This window comes from Musa acuminata, chromosome BXJ3-11, assembly GCF_036884655.1.
Source record: "Musa acuminata AAA Group cultivar baxijiao chromosome BXJ3-11, Cavendish_Baxijiao_AAA, whole genome shotgun sequence".
Lineage (NCBI taxonomy): Eukaryota > Viridiplantae > Streptophyta > Magnoliopsida > Zingiberales > Musaceae > Musa > Musa acuminata.
In genome coordinates, this window is record NC_088359.1 from 9483117 (window position 1) to 9497764 (window position 14648).

A 14648-nucleotide genomic window follows, 5' to 3' on the forward strand; every position below is an offset into this window, starting at 1 on the left:
ACAATTTCCATTTGGTCTTATAAAAAAAAAAAATTCATGGGATTTGACCAAAGAAAGTCTCGAACCTATAACTTTCACGTCATTAGCATGACGCTCGAACTAACTGAACTTATACGCATTGCTCTAACCAACCGAATGGATCGACCAAAAGACTACTATAATGTCGAGTGAGTCCCACGATATCCATTTAATCCTTGATACATTATAAGTTTTGGCACATGTAGGTCTTGTTGAATCTCGTATTTTGATAATGAAACTACTTGATATATGTTTATGATTTAATATGCGTTTTGAGTGACGCAGGATGCTTTGATCAGGATGAGACATCTAAAGCAGGAAAATCATGTTGTGCCGGAGGAACATGTCAGAAGATTGGACGTCGGGCCGGTAGATCGATCGACGTATCGACAGAAGGCTTCGGGCAGTGGACTCGGGCATCGGGCCAAGAAGAGCGGTTATTGTGCCAAGGATATCGGAGTTGCGGAGTCAACTGGCCGATTGGGCAATAGGCCGCAGGAGAGGACGATGCGCCGAAGAATCAGACGAAGCGTCGAGGGACCAATGACATGCCGGACAACTTGGTTAATTGCTTAGGATTAATTGTCTCGATCGAAGTTTTGATTTAATTGTGCAGGATTAACTATGATAACGATGAAGACATAAAGCGAAACAAAGTGTCGGAGTCAAGCGCGAAGGATTTGTTGCGAGTTCGAGAGTTCGACGGAAGTCCGAAGGTTCGTCGGGAATGCTACCGGAACTAGCCGAGAATGAGTTGGGAGCTTGCCGAAGGGTTTTTCGGAAGCTCGCCGGAAGGTTCGTTGGGAGTTCGCGAAGCTCGCCGAGAAAGATCGGAGCTTGCCGAAGAAGCTCGTTGGAACTCGCTAAGAACAAATTGTGAAGTCTAGGAGCTTGCCGGGAGTCCGCAGAATGGTTTCCGAGAGTTCATCGGAAGACCGCCGGAAGTTTGCCGGAAGCTCGCCAGAAGAAGTCTTGACTTGCGAACTTTGTAATAGCTTAGAAAATGTCTTTAAAATCATAGTTAGCACATTAATTAGGGGTAGGATTAGGTGTTAATCCTATAACCCAAGTAGGGGCAAATTAGGCCCAAGTTCGGACTGGTTTGGGCCAAGTTTGGAGCCAAACCAAGTGAGCTGAAATAGTGAAAGAGGTGGCACCGCCCCAGCCAGGAGGTGGCACCGCCTGGGCTAAGCCTCCCAGCGAGACTGGGCGGTGCAACCTCCCCAGCCAGGAGGTGGCACCGCCTGAGCTCAGTCTTCGAGCTAGACTGGGCGGTGCAACCTCCCTGACAGAGAGGTGGCACCGCCTGAGCTCGGTCTTCGAGCTCTGGCAAAGAGGTGCAACCGCCTCAGTCAAGAGGTGGCACCGCCTGGGGCTCAGTCTCCGAGCCAGACTCAGGAGGTGCAACCGCCCCTGACAGAGAGGTGCAACCGCCTGAGCTCAGTCTTCGAGCTCTACCAGGCGGTGCAACCTCTCCAGTCAGGAGGTGCAACCGCCTGATCCCGGAATTCCGGGATTTGATCGTTTTCAGCTCCAAATTTGAATTGGGTTGGGGCCTATAAATACCCCACCCATTCAGCACTGAAAAGATACAGATCCACACCGAATTCTTGATCTTTTCAGTGATTCTAAGAGCTCAAATTTGTGTAAAGTCCAAAAGTTCTCCTCTTTTCTGTTCTTCAAGTCTTGAGTTGTAAAGAGAGGAGAGAAAGGATCTGTAAGGGTTGTCTCCTGAGCCCGTCAAAAGGAGAGAAACTGTAAAAGGGCAGTTGGCCTTCGCCTATTGAAGGAAGGCCTCTAGTTGACGTTGGTGACCTCGCCGGTGGAGGAAGCCAAAAGTGGAGTAGGTCAAGACTGACCGAACCACTCTAAATCTCTGGTTTGCTTTTATTTTGAGCACTTTATCATTACTGCAAACCTCCTACATAGCCACTGCTCTCTGCGCTTTTACGAACAAGTTTCTAAGTTCTAATCTTTCCGAATCTGCATTCAGACGTAAAAAGGTGTTTTCGTACGATCTTTACATTGCAGCTTACATTTACGTCTTGAATCTGTTTATAACTGCGAACTGTCTTCTGCGCTTTTACGAACGAGTTTCTGTGCAGTTTACGTTTACGTCTTGATTCCATTTATAACTGCAAACTGTCTTCTGCGCTTAGACGCCAACTGCGTTTAGACGTAAACTGCGTTTAGACGTAAACTGTGTTTAGACGTAAACTGTGTTTAGACGCAAACTGCGTTTAGACGTAAACTGCGCTTAGACGCAAACTGCGCTTAGACGCCAACTGCGCTTAGACGCAAACTGTGTTTAGACGCAAACTGCGCTTAGACGCAAACAATGTTTAGACGCAAACTGTGTTTAGACGCAAACTGCGCTTAGACGCAAACTGCGCCTAGATGCAAACTGCGCTTAGACGCAATCTGCATTTAGACGCAAACTGCATTTAGACGCAAAACTGCATTTAGATGCAAACTGCGCAAACTGCACTTAGATACAAACTGTAAATCGGCTTTTGCATCATAATAATCTTTTATCGAACGAACGCAGCTTTCGTTTTTAATCGCTGTAAGATTTCCGCTGCACTAATTCACCCCCCCCCTCTTAGTGCTCTCGATCCTAACAATTGGTATCAGAGCGGGGTATTTCTCATTTCGGATTTACACCCGAGAGAAATGGCTCTTCAAGAGGGCTTTTCGGTCTTTCGTCCACCGTTCTTTAACGGATTGGACTACACTTATTGGAAAACTCGAATGAGAGTTTTCTTGATTTCTCTAAATTTGGATTTATGGAATATCGTTGAAAATGGTTTTCAACTTCCCTCTAAACCGATGAACGAATGGTCGGATTTAGAGAAGAAGTATTTTTCTTTAAACGCAAAGGCTATGAATGTCTTATTTTGCGCTTTGGACAAAAATGAGTTCAATCGGGTTTCTTTGTGCGAAACGGCTTTCGATATTTGGCGCACTCTTGAAATCACGCACGAGGGAACTAGTAGAGTCAAAGACTCGAAAGTTAATATTTTACTGCATGATTTCGAGCTTTTTCATATGAAACCAAGCGAAACCGTTGTTGACATGTACACCCGTTTTACGGATGTCGTCAATGGTTTAAAATTACTTGGTAAAAGCTTTTCGGACTTTGAACTCGTTAACAAAGCTTTGCGCTCACTTTCTAAAACTTGGGATTCAAAAGTAACTGCTATTCAAGAATCGAAAAACTTGAACCAATTTCCACTTGAAGAACTAATTGGTTCATTGATCACATATGAAATGGTGCACAATGCACATGATGAACATGTTGAACACAATTACCTTCCAAAGAACAGGAAGGATTTGGAACTCTGGACAAATGAATGCCACTTGAGCGATGACTCAAGTGATGAGGACAATGATGAACAAAACAACCTTCCAAAGAACAGGAAGGATTTGGGACATAGAACATTTGAAGACCACTCGAGCATAAGCTCAAGTGATGGTGAACTTAAACTACAAATGAAACGAAAATTAAAAAGCAAAAAGAATCAAACTACTTGCTTTAAACGCAAGAAGAAGAACAAAAATTGGGATGAATCGAGCTCCTCCGAAGAAGAGAAAGTCAACAAAAGCAAGACGGCAAACTACGCCTTAACAGCCTACAATGATGAGGTAATCGAAATCCCCCTAATTTATTTTGAAATTACTTGATGCTTTCATGATGTATTTTTCTCTTTTAGTTTAGAATTAATTTTCTTAACAATTACATGTTAAAAAAATTATTATGATCATACTAAGTAATTTCGAAAATGATAATATTGCATGATGAACAAATAAAATGATCTTGATTGAAAATATGAAATCATGGTTAAGAAGTAATAATGTGCATTACGTTGATTTCCATTGTTATTTCTCGATTTTGATTAAAGATCATGTTTGATTTGAAGAAATGCATAATGATGAAATTAAATATTTCGATTAACAATTTTATGCATGAGATTTTAAGCCGATGATAAGCATGTGTTATTCTCATGAGTGTATTTGAAAAACTATGGCAAAAATGTGCTCGAATGCATGAACGTGTTAAGATTATTTTTCGGACATTCTTGATTCAATGTTCAAAACACTTAATTGCCATGATGATTTTACACTATAACATGTTGGAAATTATATGTTTTGGATACATAAATTTTTATGATCATAAGCATGTTTTATCTTCATAATTGAACTTGAAAATCTATAGCAAAATCTTATCTGAATGCATGAAAGTACTAATTTCATTTTCGGATTCACTTAACAATTGGTATCCTAACAATCGGATTTTCTCATACACTTATGAAAAATATTTTTCTAAAATGGATTTGATGAAATGATTCCTGCTTATAAATTTCATCTTGAAATATGAATGATAGTGTCTTTGCTTGCAAAGATTTGTTTCACATACATATCTCCTATGATTCATGTGCAGAAAAAGAATTTATTAATCATAATACAATGAGATTTCTTATGCAAAAATAAAGTACTTTTGTGATTTTTTGCTAAAGAGAATAATTATTAAAATCATGATCTTGATAATTATAACATGAAGCTCTTTATAATTCAAGATCGTTCATTATGCTCCCTACATTTATCAAAAAGGAGTTCTTCAAATGAAATGCAACTTGTCTTTTGATTTCATGATATTTTGTGAATTTCGAAATTAATTTTAATGACTTGATTATGAGTTTCAAGTTGACGATTTGATTTGAATAAGTTATGTCTAAATCATAATCATGATCTTGCAAAATTGAAATCACAAATAATATCTTTTGGTATTCATGAATTGATACTCACAATATGAAAGTATTGGTATTCATGACTTGATTTTGATTGAAACATTACATGCTTAAATTAATCATTCTTCTATGTTTCAAAAATTCTTTAAATGCCTTATGTGATGACTGAAAATTAATTTGCTTTATGATGAATCACGAATCATGACTTGATCTATGATATTGAAATATTTTAATCATGATTCTTGGTTATATAATTCCTTTGCCCTATTAAAAGGATTTGTTGAATGGATCATGTCCTTTTTGAACTTTCTTGATATCATGACAAGATTTTGTAATATGGCCTGTATAATAATTAAAAATTTTTGGCCATTGATTACTCCCTTCTTTTCGACAAAAACAAAGGGGAGAAAGCTTTTGCTAGTTAGAACATGCAAAGAAAAGCAAGTGCAATCTTGCACATGAAGCAAGTGTTGAATTGCCATGATTGAACCTAAGAATCTTGCTATGCTTTTGTGCTTATATGTTGTGATGAAAATATAGCTTCATGTTATAAAAACTTGCATATATTTTAAAATAGCTAGAGCTACTTCTCCTTTTGTTGATGATAAAGGGGGAGAAATATATGAATTGATACTATAAGTGCCATATTTGAATTTTCATCATGTTAAGATATCAAGAACTTGCATCGTAATTCTACTTGATGATATCTTGCCATGTGATGAAATGCTACGATTTGTTGCTAAAATGATGCATGCAATACTTATGCTTTCTACGTAATGTATTGCATATGATATGAACCTTGATTAAAATTGCCTTGATTTGAATTCAAGGTTTATCTCAATTATGGAATTTTGAAATAAGAATGATTACTCACCTTTGTCATGATTTAGAAATTGACAGAAAGGGTTTTCCCTTCTTTTTGACAATGACTAAGGAGGAGATAACTTGCTAGCACAATTCAAAAAAAAAAAAAAGGGCAAAAATTACAAAAGAGAAGAAATTGCTATCTTGAACATCACCGATAATTGCTAGCTTGAAATGTCAAGAAAATGCAAAAACAAAAATTTGCAAAAGTGCTATCTTGCCTATCTCAAGAAGCAAAACTTGCATATCGTAAAAAGTTGCTAGCTTACAACTTGCATATTTCAAGAAGCAAGAGTTGCCTTCTTGAACATCTCTAAATCGCTAGCTTGCAAGTTCTAAAATGTTGCAACATTGCTAGCTTGCATAAAAGTGCTATCTTGTATGCTGTAAAACTTGCGTATCTAAAACTTGATAGCTTGAATGTTCTAAGCATGATGTAACATTTGCTAAATTTTCTGGCTTCAAAACTGCATGATGATAAAACTTGATATTATGTTTTTCATGCAATGAGTTAAAACTTACATCACAAATACTTGATTGTGGTACTTCTCCTTTTTGTTGATGACAAAGGGGGAGAAGTATGTTGATGACATCACACGTTATGCATAAGTTTATGATGACATGTTGCTTGGATTTTTGAATCCAAGAGTTTCTATCAATATGACATATTGATAGGGGGAGTTTGTTTAAACTCTGGGAGTTAAGGTTAACTCCGTTTATGATGACATGTTGCTTAGATTTTTTAATCAAAGAGTTTCTATCAATAAGGCATATTGATAGGGGGAGTTTGTTTAAACTCCGGGAGTTAAGTTTAACTCCGTCATCAAGTAGTTGTCATCATCAAAAAGGGGGAGATTGTTGAATCTCGTATTTTGATAATGAAACTACTTGATATATGTTTATGATTTAATATGCGTTTTGAGTGACGCAGGATGCTTTGATCAGGATGAGACAATTAAAGCAGGAAAATCATGTTGTGCCGGAGGAACATGTCAGAAGATTGGACGTCGGGCCGGTAGATCGGTCGACGTATCGACAGAAGGCTTCGGGCAGTGGACTCGGGCATCGGGCCAAGAAGAGCGGTTATTGTGCCAAGGATATCGGAGTTGCGGAGTCAACTGGCCGATTGGGCAATAGGCCGTAGGAGAGGACGATGCGCCGAAGAATCAGACGAAGCGTCGAGGGACCAATGACATGCCGGACAACTTGGTTAATTGCTTAGGATTAATTGTCTCGATCGAAGTTTTGTTTTAATTGTGCAGGATTAACTATGATAACGATGAAGACATAAAGCGAAACAAAGTGTCGGAGTCAAGCGCGAACGATTTGTTGCGAGTTCGAGAGTTCGACGGAAGTCCGAAGGTTCGTCGGGAATGCTACCGGAACTAGCCGAGAATGAGTTGGGAGCTTGCCGAAGGGTTTTTCGGAAGCTCGCCGGAAGGTTCATTGGGAGTTCGCGGAGCTCGCCGAGAAAGATCGGAGCTTGCCGAAGAAGCTCGTTGGAACTCGCTAAGAACAAATCGTGAAGTCTAGGAGCTTGCCGGGAGTCCGCAGAATGGTTTCCGAGAGTTCATCGGAAGACCGCCGGAAGTTTGCCGGAAGCTCGCCAGAAGAAGTCTTGACTTGCGAACTTTGTAATAGCTTAGAAAATGTCTTTAAAATCATAGTTAGCACATTAATTAGGGTTAGGATTATGTGTTAATCCTATAACCCAAGTAGGGGCAAATTAGGCCCAAGTTCGGACTGGTTTGGGCCAAGTTTGGAGCCAAACCAAGTGAGCTGAAATAGTGAAAGAGGTGGCACCGCCCCAGCCAGGAGGTGGCACCGCCTGGGCTAAGCCTCCCAGCGAGACTGGGCGGTGCAACCTCCCCAGCCAGGAGGTGGCACCGCCTGAGCTCAGTCTTCGAGCTAGACTGGGCGGTGCAACCTCCCTGACAGAGAGGTGGCACCGCCTGAGCTCGGTCTTCGAGCTCTGGCAGAGAGGTGCAACCGCCTCAGTCAAGACGTGGCACCGCCTGGGGCTCAGTCTCCGAGCCAGACTCAAGAGGTGCAACCGCCCCTGACAGAGAGGTGCAACCGCCTGAGCTCAGTCTTCGAGCTCTACCAGGCGGTGCAACCTCTCCAGTCAGGAGGTGCAACCGCCTGATCCCGGAATTCCGGGATTTGATCGTTTTCAGCTCCAAATTTGAATTGGGTTGGGGCCTATAAATACCCCACCCATTCAGCACTGAAAAGATACAGATCCACACCGAATTCTTGATCTTTTCAGTGATTCTAAGAGCTCAAATTTGTGTAAAGTCCAAAAGTTCTCCTCTTTTCTGTTCTTCAAGTCTTGAGTTGTAAAGAGAGGAGAGAAAGGATCTGTAAGGGTTGTCTCCTGAGCCCGTCAAAAGGAGAGAAATTGTAAAAGGGCAGTTGGCCTTCGCCTATTGAAGGAAGGCCTCTAGTTGACGTCGGTGACCTCGCCGGTGGAGGAAGCCAAAAGTGGAGTAGGTCAAGACTGACCGAACCACTCTAAATCTCTGGTTTGCGTTTATTTTGAGCACTTTATCATTACTGCAAACCTCCTACATAGCCACTGCTCTCTGCGCTTTTACGAACAAGTTTCTAAGTTCTAATCTTTCCGAATCTGCATTCAGACGTAAAAAGGTGTTTTCGTACGATCTTTACATTGCAGCTTACATTTACGTCTTGAATCTGTTTATAACTGTGAACTGTCTTCTGCGCTTTTACGAACGAGTTTCTGTGCAGTTTACGTTTACGTCTTGATTCCATTTATAACTGCAAACTGTCTTCTGCGCTTTTACGAACGAGTTTCTGTGCAGTTTATGTTTACGTCTTGATTCCATTTATAACTGCAAATTGTCATCTACGCTTAGACGCCAACTGCGTTTAGACGCAAACTGCGTTTAGACGTAAACTGTGTTTAGACGTAAACTGTGTTTAGACGTAAACTGCGCTTAGACGCAAACTGCGCTTAGACGCCAACTGCGCTTAGACGCAAACTGTGTTTAGACGCAAACTGCGCTTAGACGCAAACAGTGTTTAGACGCAAACTGTGTTTAGACGCAAACTGCGCTTAGACGCAATCTGCGCTTAGACGCAAACTGCGCCTAGATGCAAACTACGCTTAGACGCAATCTGCATTTAGACGCAAACTGCATTTAGACGCAAAACTGCATTTAGATGCAAACTGCGCAAACTGCACTTAGATACAAACTGTAAATCGGCTTTTGCATCATAATAATCTTTTATCGAACGAACGCAGCTTTCGTTTTTAATCGCTGTAAGATTTCCGCTGCACTAATTCACCCCCCCTCTTAGTGCTCTCGATCCTAACAGGTCTCAAACCTGCGACCTTCGCGTTATGAGCATGACGCTCTAACCAACTAAGCTAATAAGCAAACTACAACTCTTAAATTTGTGACAATGGTGCTCTAACCTATTGAACTTGTAGGTTTTCCATTTGGTCTTATAAAAAATAAATAATTCGTGGGATTAGACTAATGCAAGTCTCGAACCAATAACTTTCATGTTATTAGCATGACGCTCTAACTAACTGAGCTTATAGGCAACAACTTTCCTGCTGAGCTTGTAGGTCGGTCATATTATTATGATTTAAGAACTAACAAATTGTATTAATGATGGTTAGTCTTACTATTTCCATTTGGTCGTATAAGAAAAAATAATCCGTGGGATTTGACCCATGCAGGTCTCGAACCTATAACTTTCGCATTATCAGTACCACGCTCTAACTAATTGAAATTATAGGCACTACTCTAACCAACTACGCGAATGCAGGTCTCGATCTTATTACTTTCGCATTATTTGCTCGACGCTCTAACTAATTGAACATATAAGCACTACTCTAACCAACCGAATGGATCGACCAAAAGATTACTATAATGTCTTCGCGTTATTAGCTCGACGCTCTAACCAACTGAGATAATAGGCCTACTACAACTCTTCAATTTGTGACAATGGTGCTCTAACCTACTGATCTTGTAGGTCCATCAAATTATTGTGATTTAAGAACTAACAAATTGTATTAATGATGGGTGAGGCTCACAATTTCCATTTGGTCTTATAAAAAATAATTTCATGGGATATGACCAAAGCAGGTCTCGAACCTATAACTTTCGCATTATTACCATGATGCTCTAACTAACTGAACTTATAGGCACTGCTCTAACCATACGAATGGATCGACCAAAAGATTACTATAATGTCGAGTGAGTCTCACGATATCCATTTGATCATGGATTACAACATAGATACATTAAAACAAATTGTATTAATGATGGGTGAGTTTCACAATTTCCATTTGGTCTTATAAAAAAAAAATAATTCATGGGATTTGACCAAAGCAGGTCTCAAACCTATAACTTTCACGTCAATAGCATGACGATCGAACTAATTGAACTTATACGCATTGCTCTAACCAACCGAATGGATCGACCAAAAGACTACTAAAATGTCGAGTGAGTCTCACGATATCCATTTGATCATGGATTACAACATAGATACATTAAAACAAATTGTATTAATGATGGGTGAGTTTCACAATTTCCATTTGGTCTTATAAAAAATAATTTCATGGGATATGACCAAAGCAAGTCTCGAACCTATAACTTTCGCATTATTACCATGATGCTCTAACTAACTGAACTTATAGGCACTGCTCTAACCATACGAATGGATTGACCAAAAGATTACTATAATGTCGAGTGAGTCTCACGATATCCATTTGATCATGGATTACAACATAGATACATTAAAACAAATTGTATTAATGATGGGTGAGTTTCACAATTTCCATTTGGTCTTATAAAAAAAAAATAATTCATGGGATTTGACCAAAGCAGGTCTCAAACCTATAACTTTCACGTCATTAGCATGACGATCGAACTAATTGAACTTATACGCATTGCTCTAACCAACCGAATGGATCGACAAAAAGACTACTAAAATGTCGAATGAGTCCCAAGATATCCATTTAATCCTCGATACGTTATATGTTTTGGCCCATGCAGTTCTCGAACCTGCGACCTTCGCGTTATTAGCACAACGCTCTAACCAACTGAGCTAATAAGCCAACTACAAATCTTAAATTTGTGACAATGGTACTCTAACCTATTGAACTTATAGGTTTTCCATTTGGTCTTATAAAAAATAAATAATTCGTGGGATTAGACTAATGCAGGTCTCGAACCAATAACTTTCGTGTTATTAGCATGACGCTCTAACTAACTGAGCTTATTGGCAATAACTTTCCTACTGAGCTTGTAGGTCGGTCATATTATTATGATTTAAGAACTAACAAATTTTATTAATGATGGTGAGTCTTACTATTTCCATTTGGTCTTATAAGAAAAAATAATTCGATGGATTTGACCCATGCAGGTCTCGAATCTATAACTTTCGCATTATCGGTACGACGCTCTAACTAATTGAACTTATAGACACTACTCTACCCAACTGTGCGAATACAGGTCTCGATCTTATAACTTTCGCATTATTTGCTCAACGCTCTAACTAACTGAACTTATAAGCACTGCTCTAACCAACCGAATGGATCGACCAAAAGGTTACTATAATGTCTTTGCGTTATTAGCTCGACGCTCTAACCAACTGAGATAATAGGCCAATTACAACTCTTCAATTTGTGACAATGGTGCTTTAACCTACTGAGCTTGTAGGTCCATCAAATTATTGTGATTTAAGAACTAACAAATTGTATTAATGATGGGTGAGGCTCATAATTTCCATTTGGTCTTATAAAAAATAATTTCATGGGATTTGACCAAAGCAGGTCTCGAACCTATAACTTTCGCATTATTACCATGATGCTCTAACTAACTGAACTTATAGGCACTGCTCTAACCATACGAATGGATCGACCAAAAGATTACTATAACGTCGAGTGAGTCTCACGATATCCATTTGATCATGGATTACAACATAGATACATTAAAACAAATTGTATTAATGATGGGTGAGTCTCACAATTTCCATTTGGTCTTATATAAAAAATAATAATTCGGGATTTGACCAAAGTAGTTCTCGAACCTATATCTTTCACGTCTTTAGCATGACGCTCGAACTAACTGAACTTATACGCATTGCTCTAACCAACCCAATGGATCGGCCAAAAGACTACTATAATATCGAATGAGTCCCACGATATCCATTTAATCCTCAACACATTATAAGTTTTGGCCCATGTAGGTCTCGAACCTGCGACCTTTGCGTTATTAACACGACGCTCTAACCAATTGAGATAATAGGTCAACTATTATTCTTAAATTTGTGACAATTGTGCTCTAACCTATTGAACTTGTAGGTTTTCCATTTGGTCTTATAAAAATAAATAATTCGTGGGATTAGACTAATGCAGGTCTCGAACCAATAACTTTCGTGTTATTAGCAAGACGCTCTAACTAACTGAGCTTTTAGGCAATAACTTTCCTGCTGAGATTGTAGGTCGATCATATTATTATGATTTAAGAACTGACAAATTGTATTAATGATGGTGAGTCTTACTATTTCCATTTGGTCTTATAAGAAAAAATAATTCGTGGGATTTGACCCATGCAGGTCTCGAACCTATAACTTTCGTATTATTAGTACGACGCTCTAACTAATTGAACTTATAGGCACTACTTTTACCAACTGCGCGAATGCAGGTCTCGATCTTATAACTTTCGCATTATTTGCTCGACACTCTAACTAACTGAACTTATAAGCACTGCTCTAACCAACCGAATGGATCGACCAAAAGATTACTATAATGTCTTCGCGTTATTAGCTCGACGCTCTAACCAACTGAAATAATAGGCCAACTACAACTCTTCAATTTGTGACAATGGTGCTCTAACCTACTGATCTTGTAGGTCCATCAAATTATTGTGATTTAAGAACTAACAAATTGTATTAATGATGGGTGAGGCTCACAATTTCCATTTGGTCTTATAAAAAATAATTTCATGGGATTTGACCAAAGCAGGTCTCGAACCTATAACTTTCGCATTATTTCCATGATGCTCTAACTAACTGAACTTATAGGCACTGCTCTAACCATACGAATAGATCGACCAAAAGATTACTATAATGTCGAGTGAGTCTCACGATATCCATTTGATCATGGATTACAACATAGATACATTAAAACAAATTGTATTAATGATGGGTGAGTCTCACAATTTCCATTTGGTCTTATAAAAAATATAATAATTCATGGGATTTGACCAAAGCAGGTCTCGAACCTATTACTTTCACGTCATTAGCATGACGCTCGAACTAACTGAACTTACACGCATTGCTCTAACCCACCGAATGGATCAACCAAAAGACTACTATAATGTCGAATGAGTCCCACGATATCCATTTAATCCTCGATACAATATAAGATTTGGCCCATGCAGGTCACGAACCTGTGACCTTCGTGTTATTAGCACGACGCTCTAACCAATTGTGCTAATAGGCCAACTACAACACTTAAATTTGTGACAATGGTGCTCTAATCTATTGAACTTGTTGGTTTTCCATTTGGTCTTATAAAAATAAATAATTCGTGGGATTAGACTAATGCAGGTCTCGAACCAATAACTTTGGTGTTATTAGCAAGACGCTCTAACTAACTGAGCTTATAGGCAAAAACTTTCCTGCTGAGCTTGTTGTTCGGTCATATTATTATGATTTAAGAACTAACAAATTGTATTAATGACGGTGAGTCTTACTATTTCCATTTGGTCTTATAAGAAAAAATAATTCGTGAGATTTGACCCATGCAGGTCTCGAACCTATAACTTTCGCATTATTAGTACAACGCTCTAACTAATTGAACTTATATGCACTACTCTAACCAACTGCGCGAATGCAGGTCTCGATCTATTAACTTTCGCATTATTTGCTCGACGCTATAACTAACTGAACTTATAAGCACTCTAACCAACCGAATGGATCGACCAAACGATTACTATAATGTTTTCACGTTATTAGCTCGACGCTCTAACCAACTGAGATAATAGGCCAACTACAACTCTTCAATTTGTGACAATGGTGCTCTAACCTACTGAGCTTGTAGGTCCATCAAATTATTGTGATTTAAGAACTAACAAATTGTTTTAATGATGGGTGAGGATCACAATTTCCATTTGATCTTATAAAAAATAATTTCATGGGATGTGACGAAAGCAGGTCTCGAACCTATAACTTTCACATTATTACCATGATGCTATAACTAACTGAACTTATAGGCACTGCTCTAATCTTACGAATGGATCGACCAAAAGATTACTATAATGTCGAGTGAGTCTCACGATATCCATTTGATCATGGATTACAACATAGATACATTAAAACAAATTGTATTAATGATGGGTGAATGCAGGTCTCGAACCAATAACTTTCGCGTTATTAGCACGACGCTCTAACTAACTGAGCTTATAGGCAATGCTCTAACCAACTGAGAGAATGCAGACGCTCTAACCAATTGATGATGGTGTTCTAACTAAGAGCGAACGACCAAATGATTACTATGATGTCGATTGAGTCCCACGGTATCCATTTTATCATTGATACATTATAGGTTTTGGCCCATGCAGGCCTCAAACCTGCGACCTTCGTGTTATTAGGACGACGCTCTAACCAACTGAGCTAATAGGCCAACTTTAACTCTTTAATTTGTGACAATGATGCTCTAACCTACTGAGCTTGTAGGTCGGTCATATTATTATAATTTAAGAACTAACAAATTGTATTAATCATGGGTGAGTCTCACTATTTCCATTTGGTCTTATAAAAAATAAATTTTTCGTAAGATTTGTCCCATGCTGGTCTCGAACTTATAACTTTCGCATTATTAGCACAATGCTCTAACTAATTGAACTTATAAGCACTACTCTAACCAACTGCTCGAATGCAGGTCTCGAACTTATACCTTTCGCATTATTTGAACTACGCTCTAACAAACTGAACTTATAAGCACTGCTCTAACCAACCGAATGGATCGACCAA

The 14648-nt window shown here is 39.0% G+C and overlaps 2 non-coding genes across 2 annotated transcripts; both read right to left on the reverse strand.

Annotated features, from left to right (window-relative positions):
• Nucleotides 1-10651: 10651 nt before the first annotated feature.
• Nucleotides 10652-10725, reverse strand: TRNAI-AAU (transfer RNA isoleucine (anticodon AAU)). The gene has a single exon. It is a non-coding gene; the product is annotated as a tRNA-Ile (tRNA).
• Nucleotides 10726-14224: 3499 nt separating this feature from the next.
• On the reverse strand, nt 14225-14298 carry TRNAI-AAU (transfer RNA isoleucine (anticodon AAU)). Its single transcript has one exon. It is a non-coding gene; the product is annotated as a tRNA-Ile (tRNA).
• Nucleotides 14299-14648: the final 350 nt, after the last annotated feature.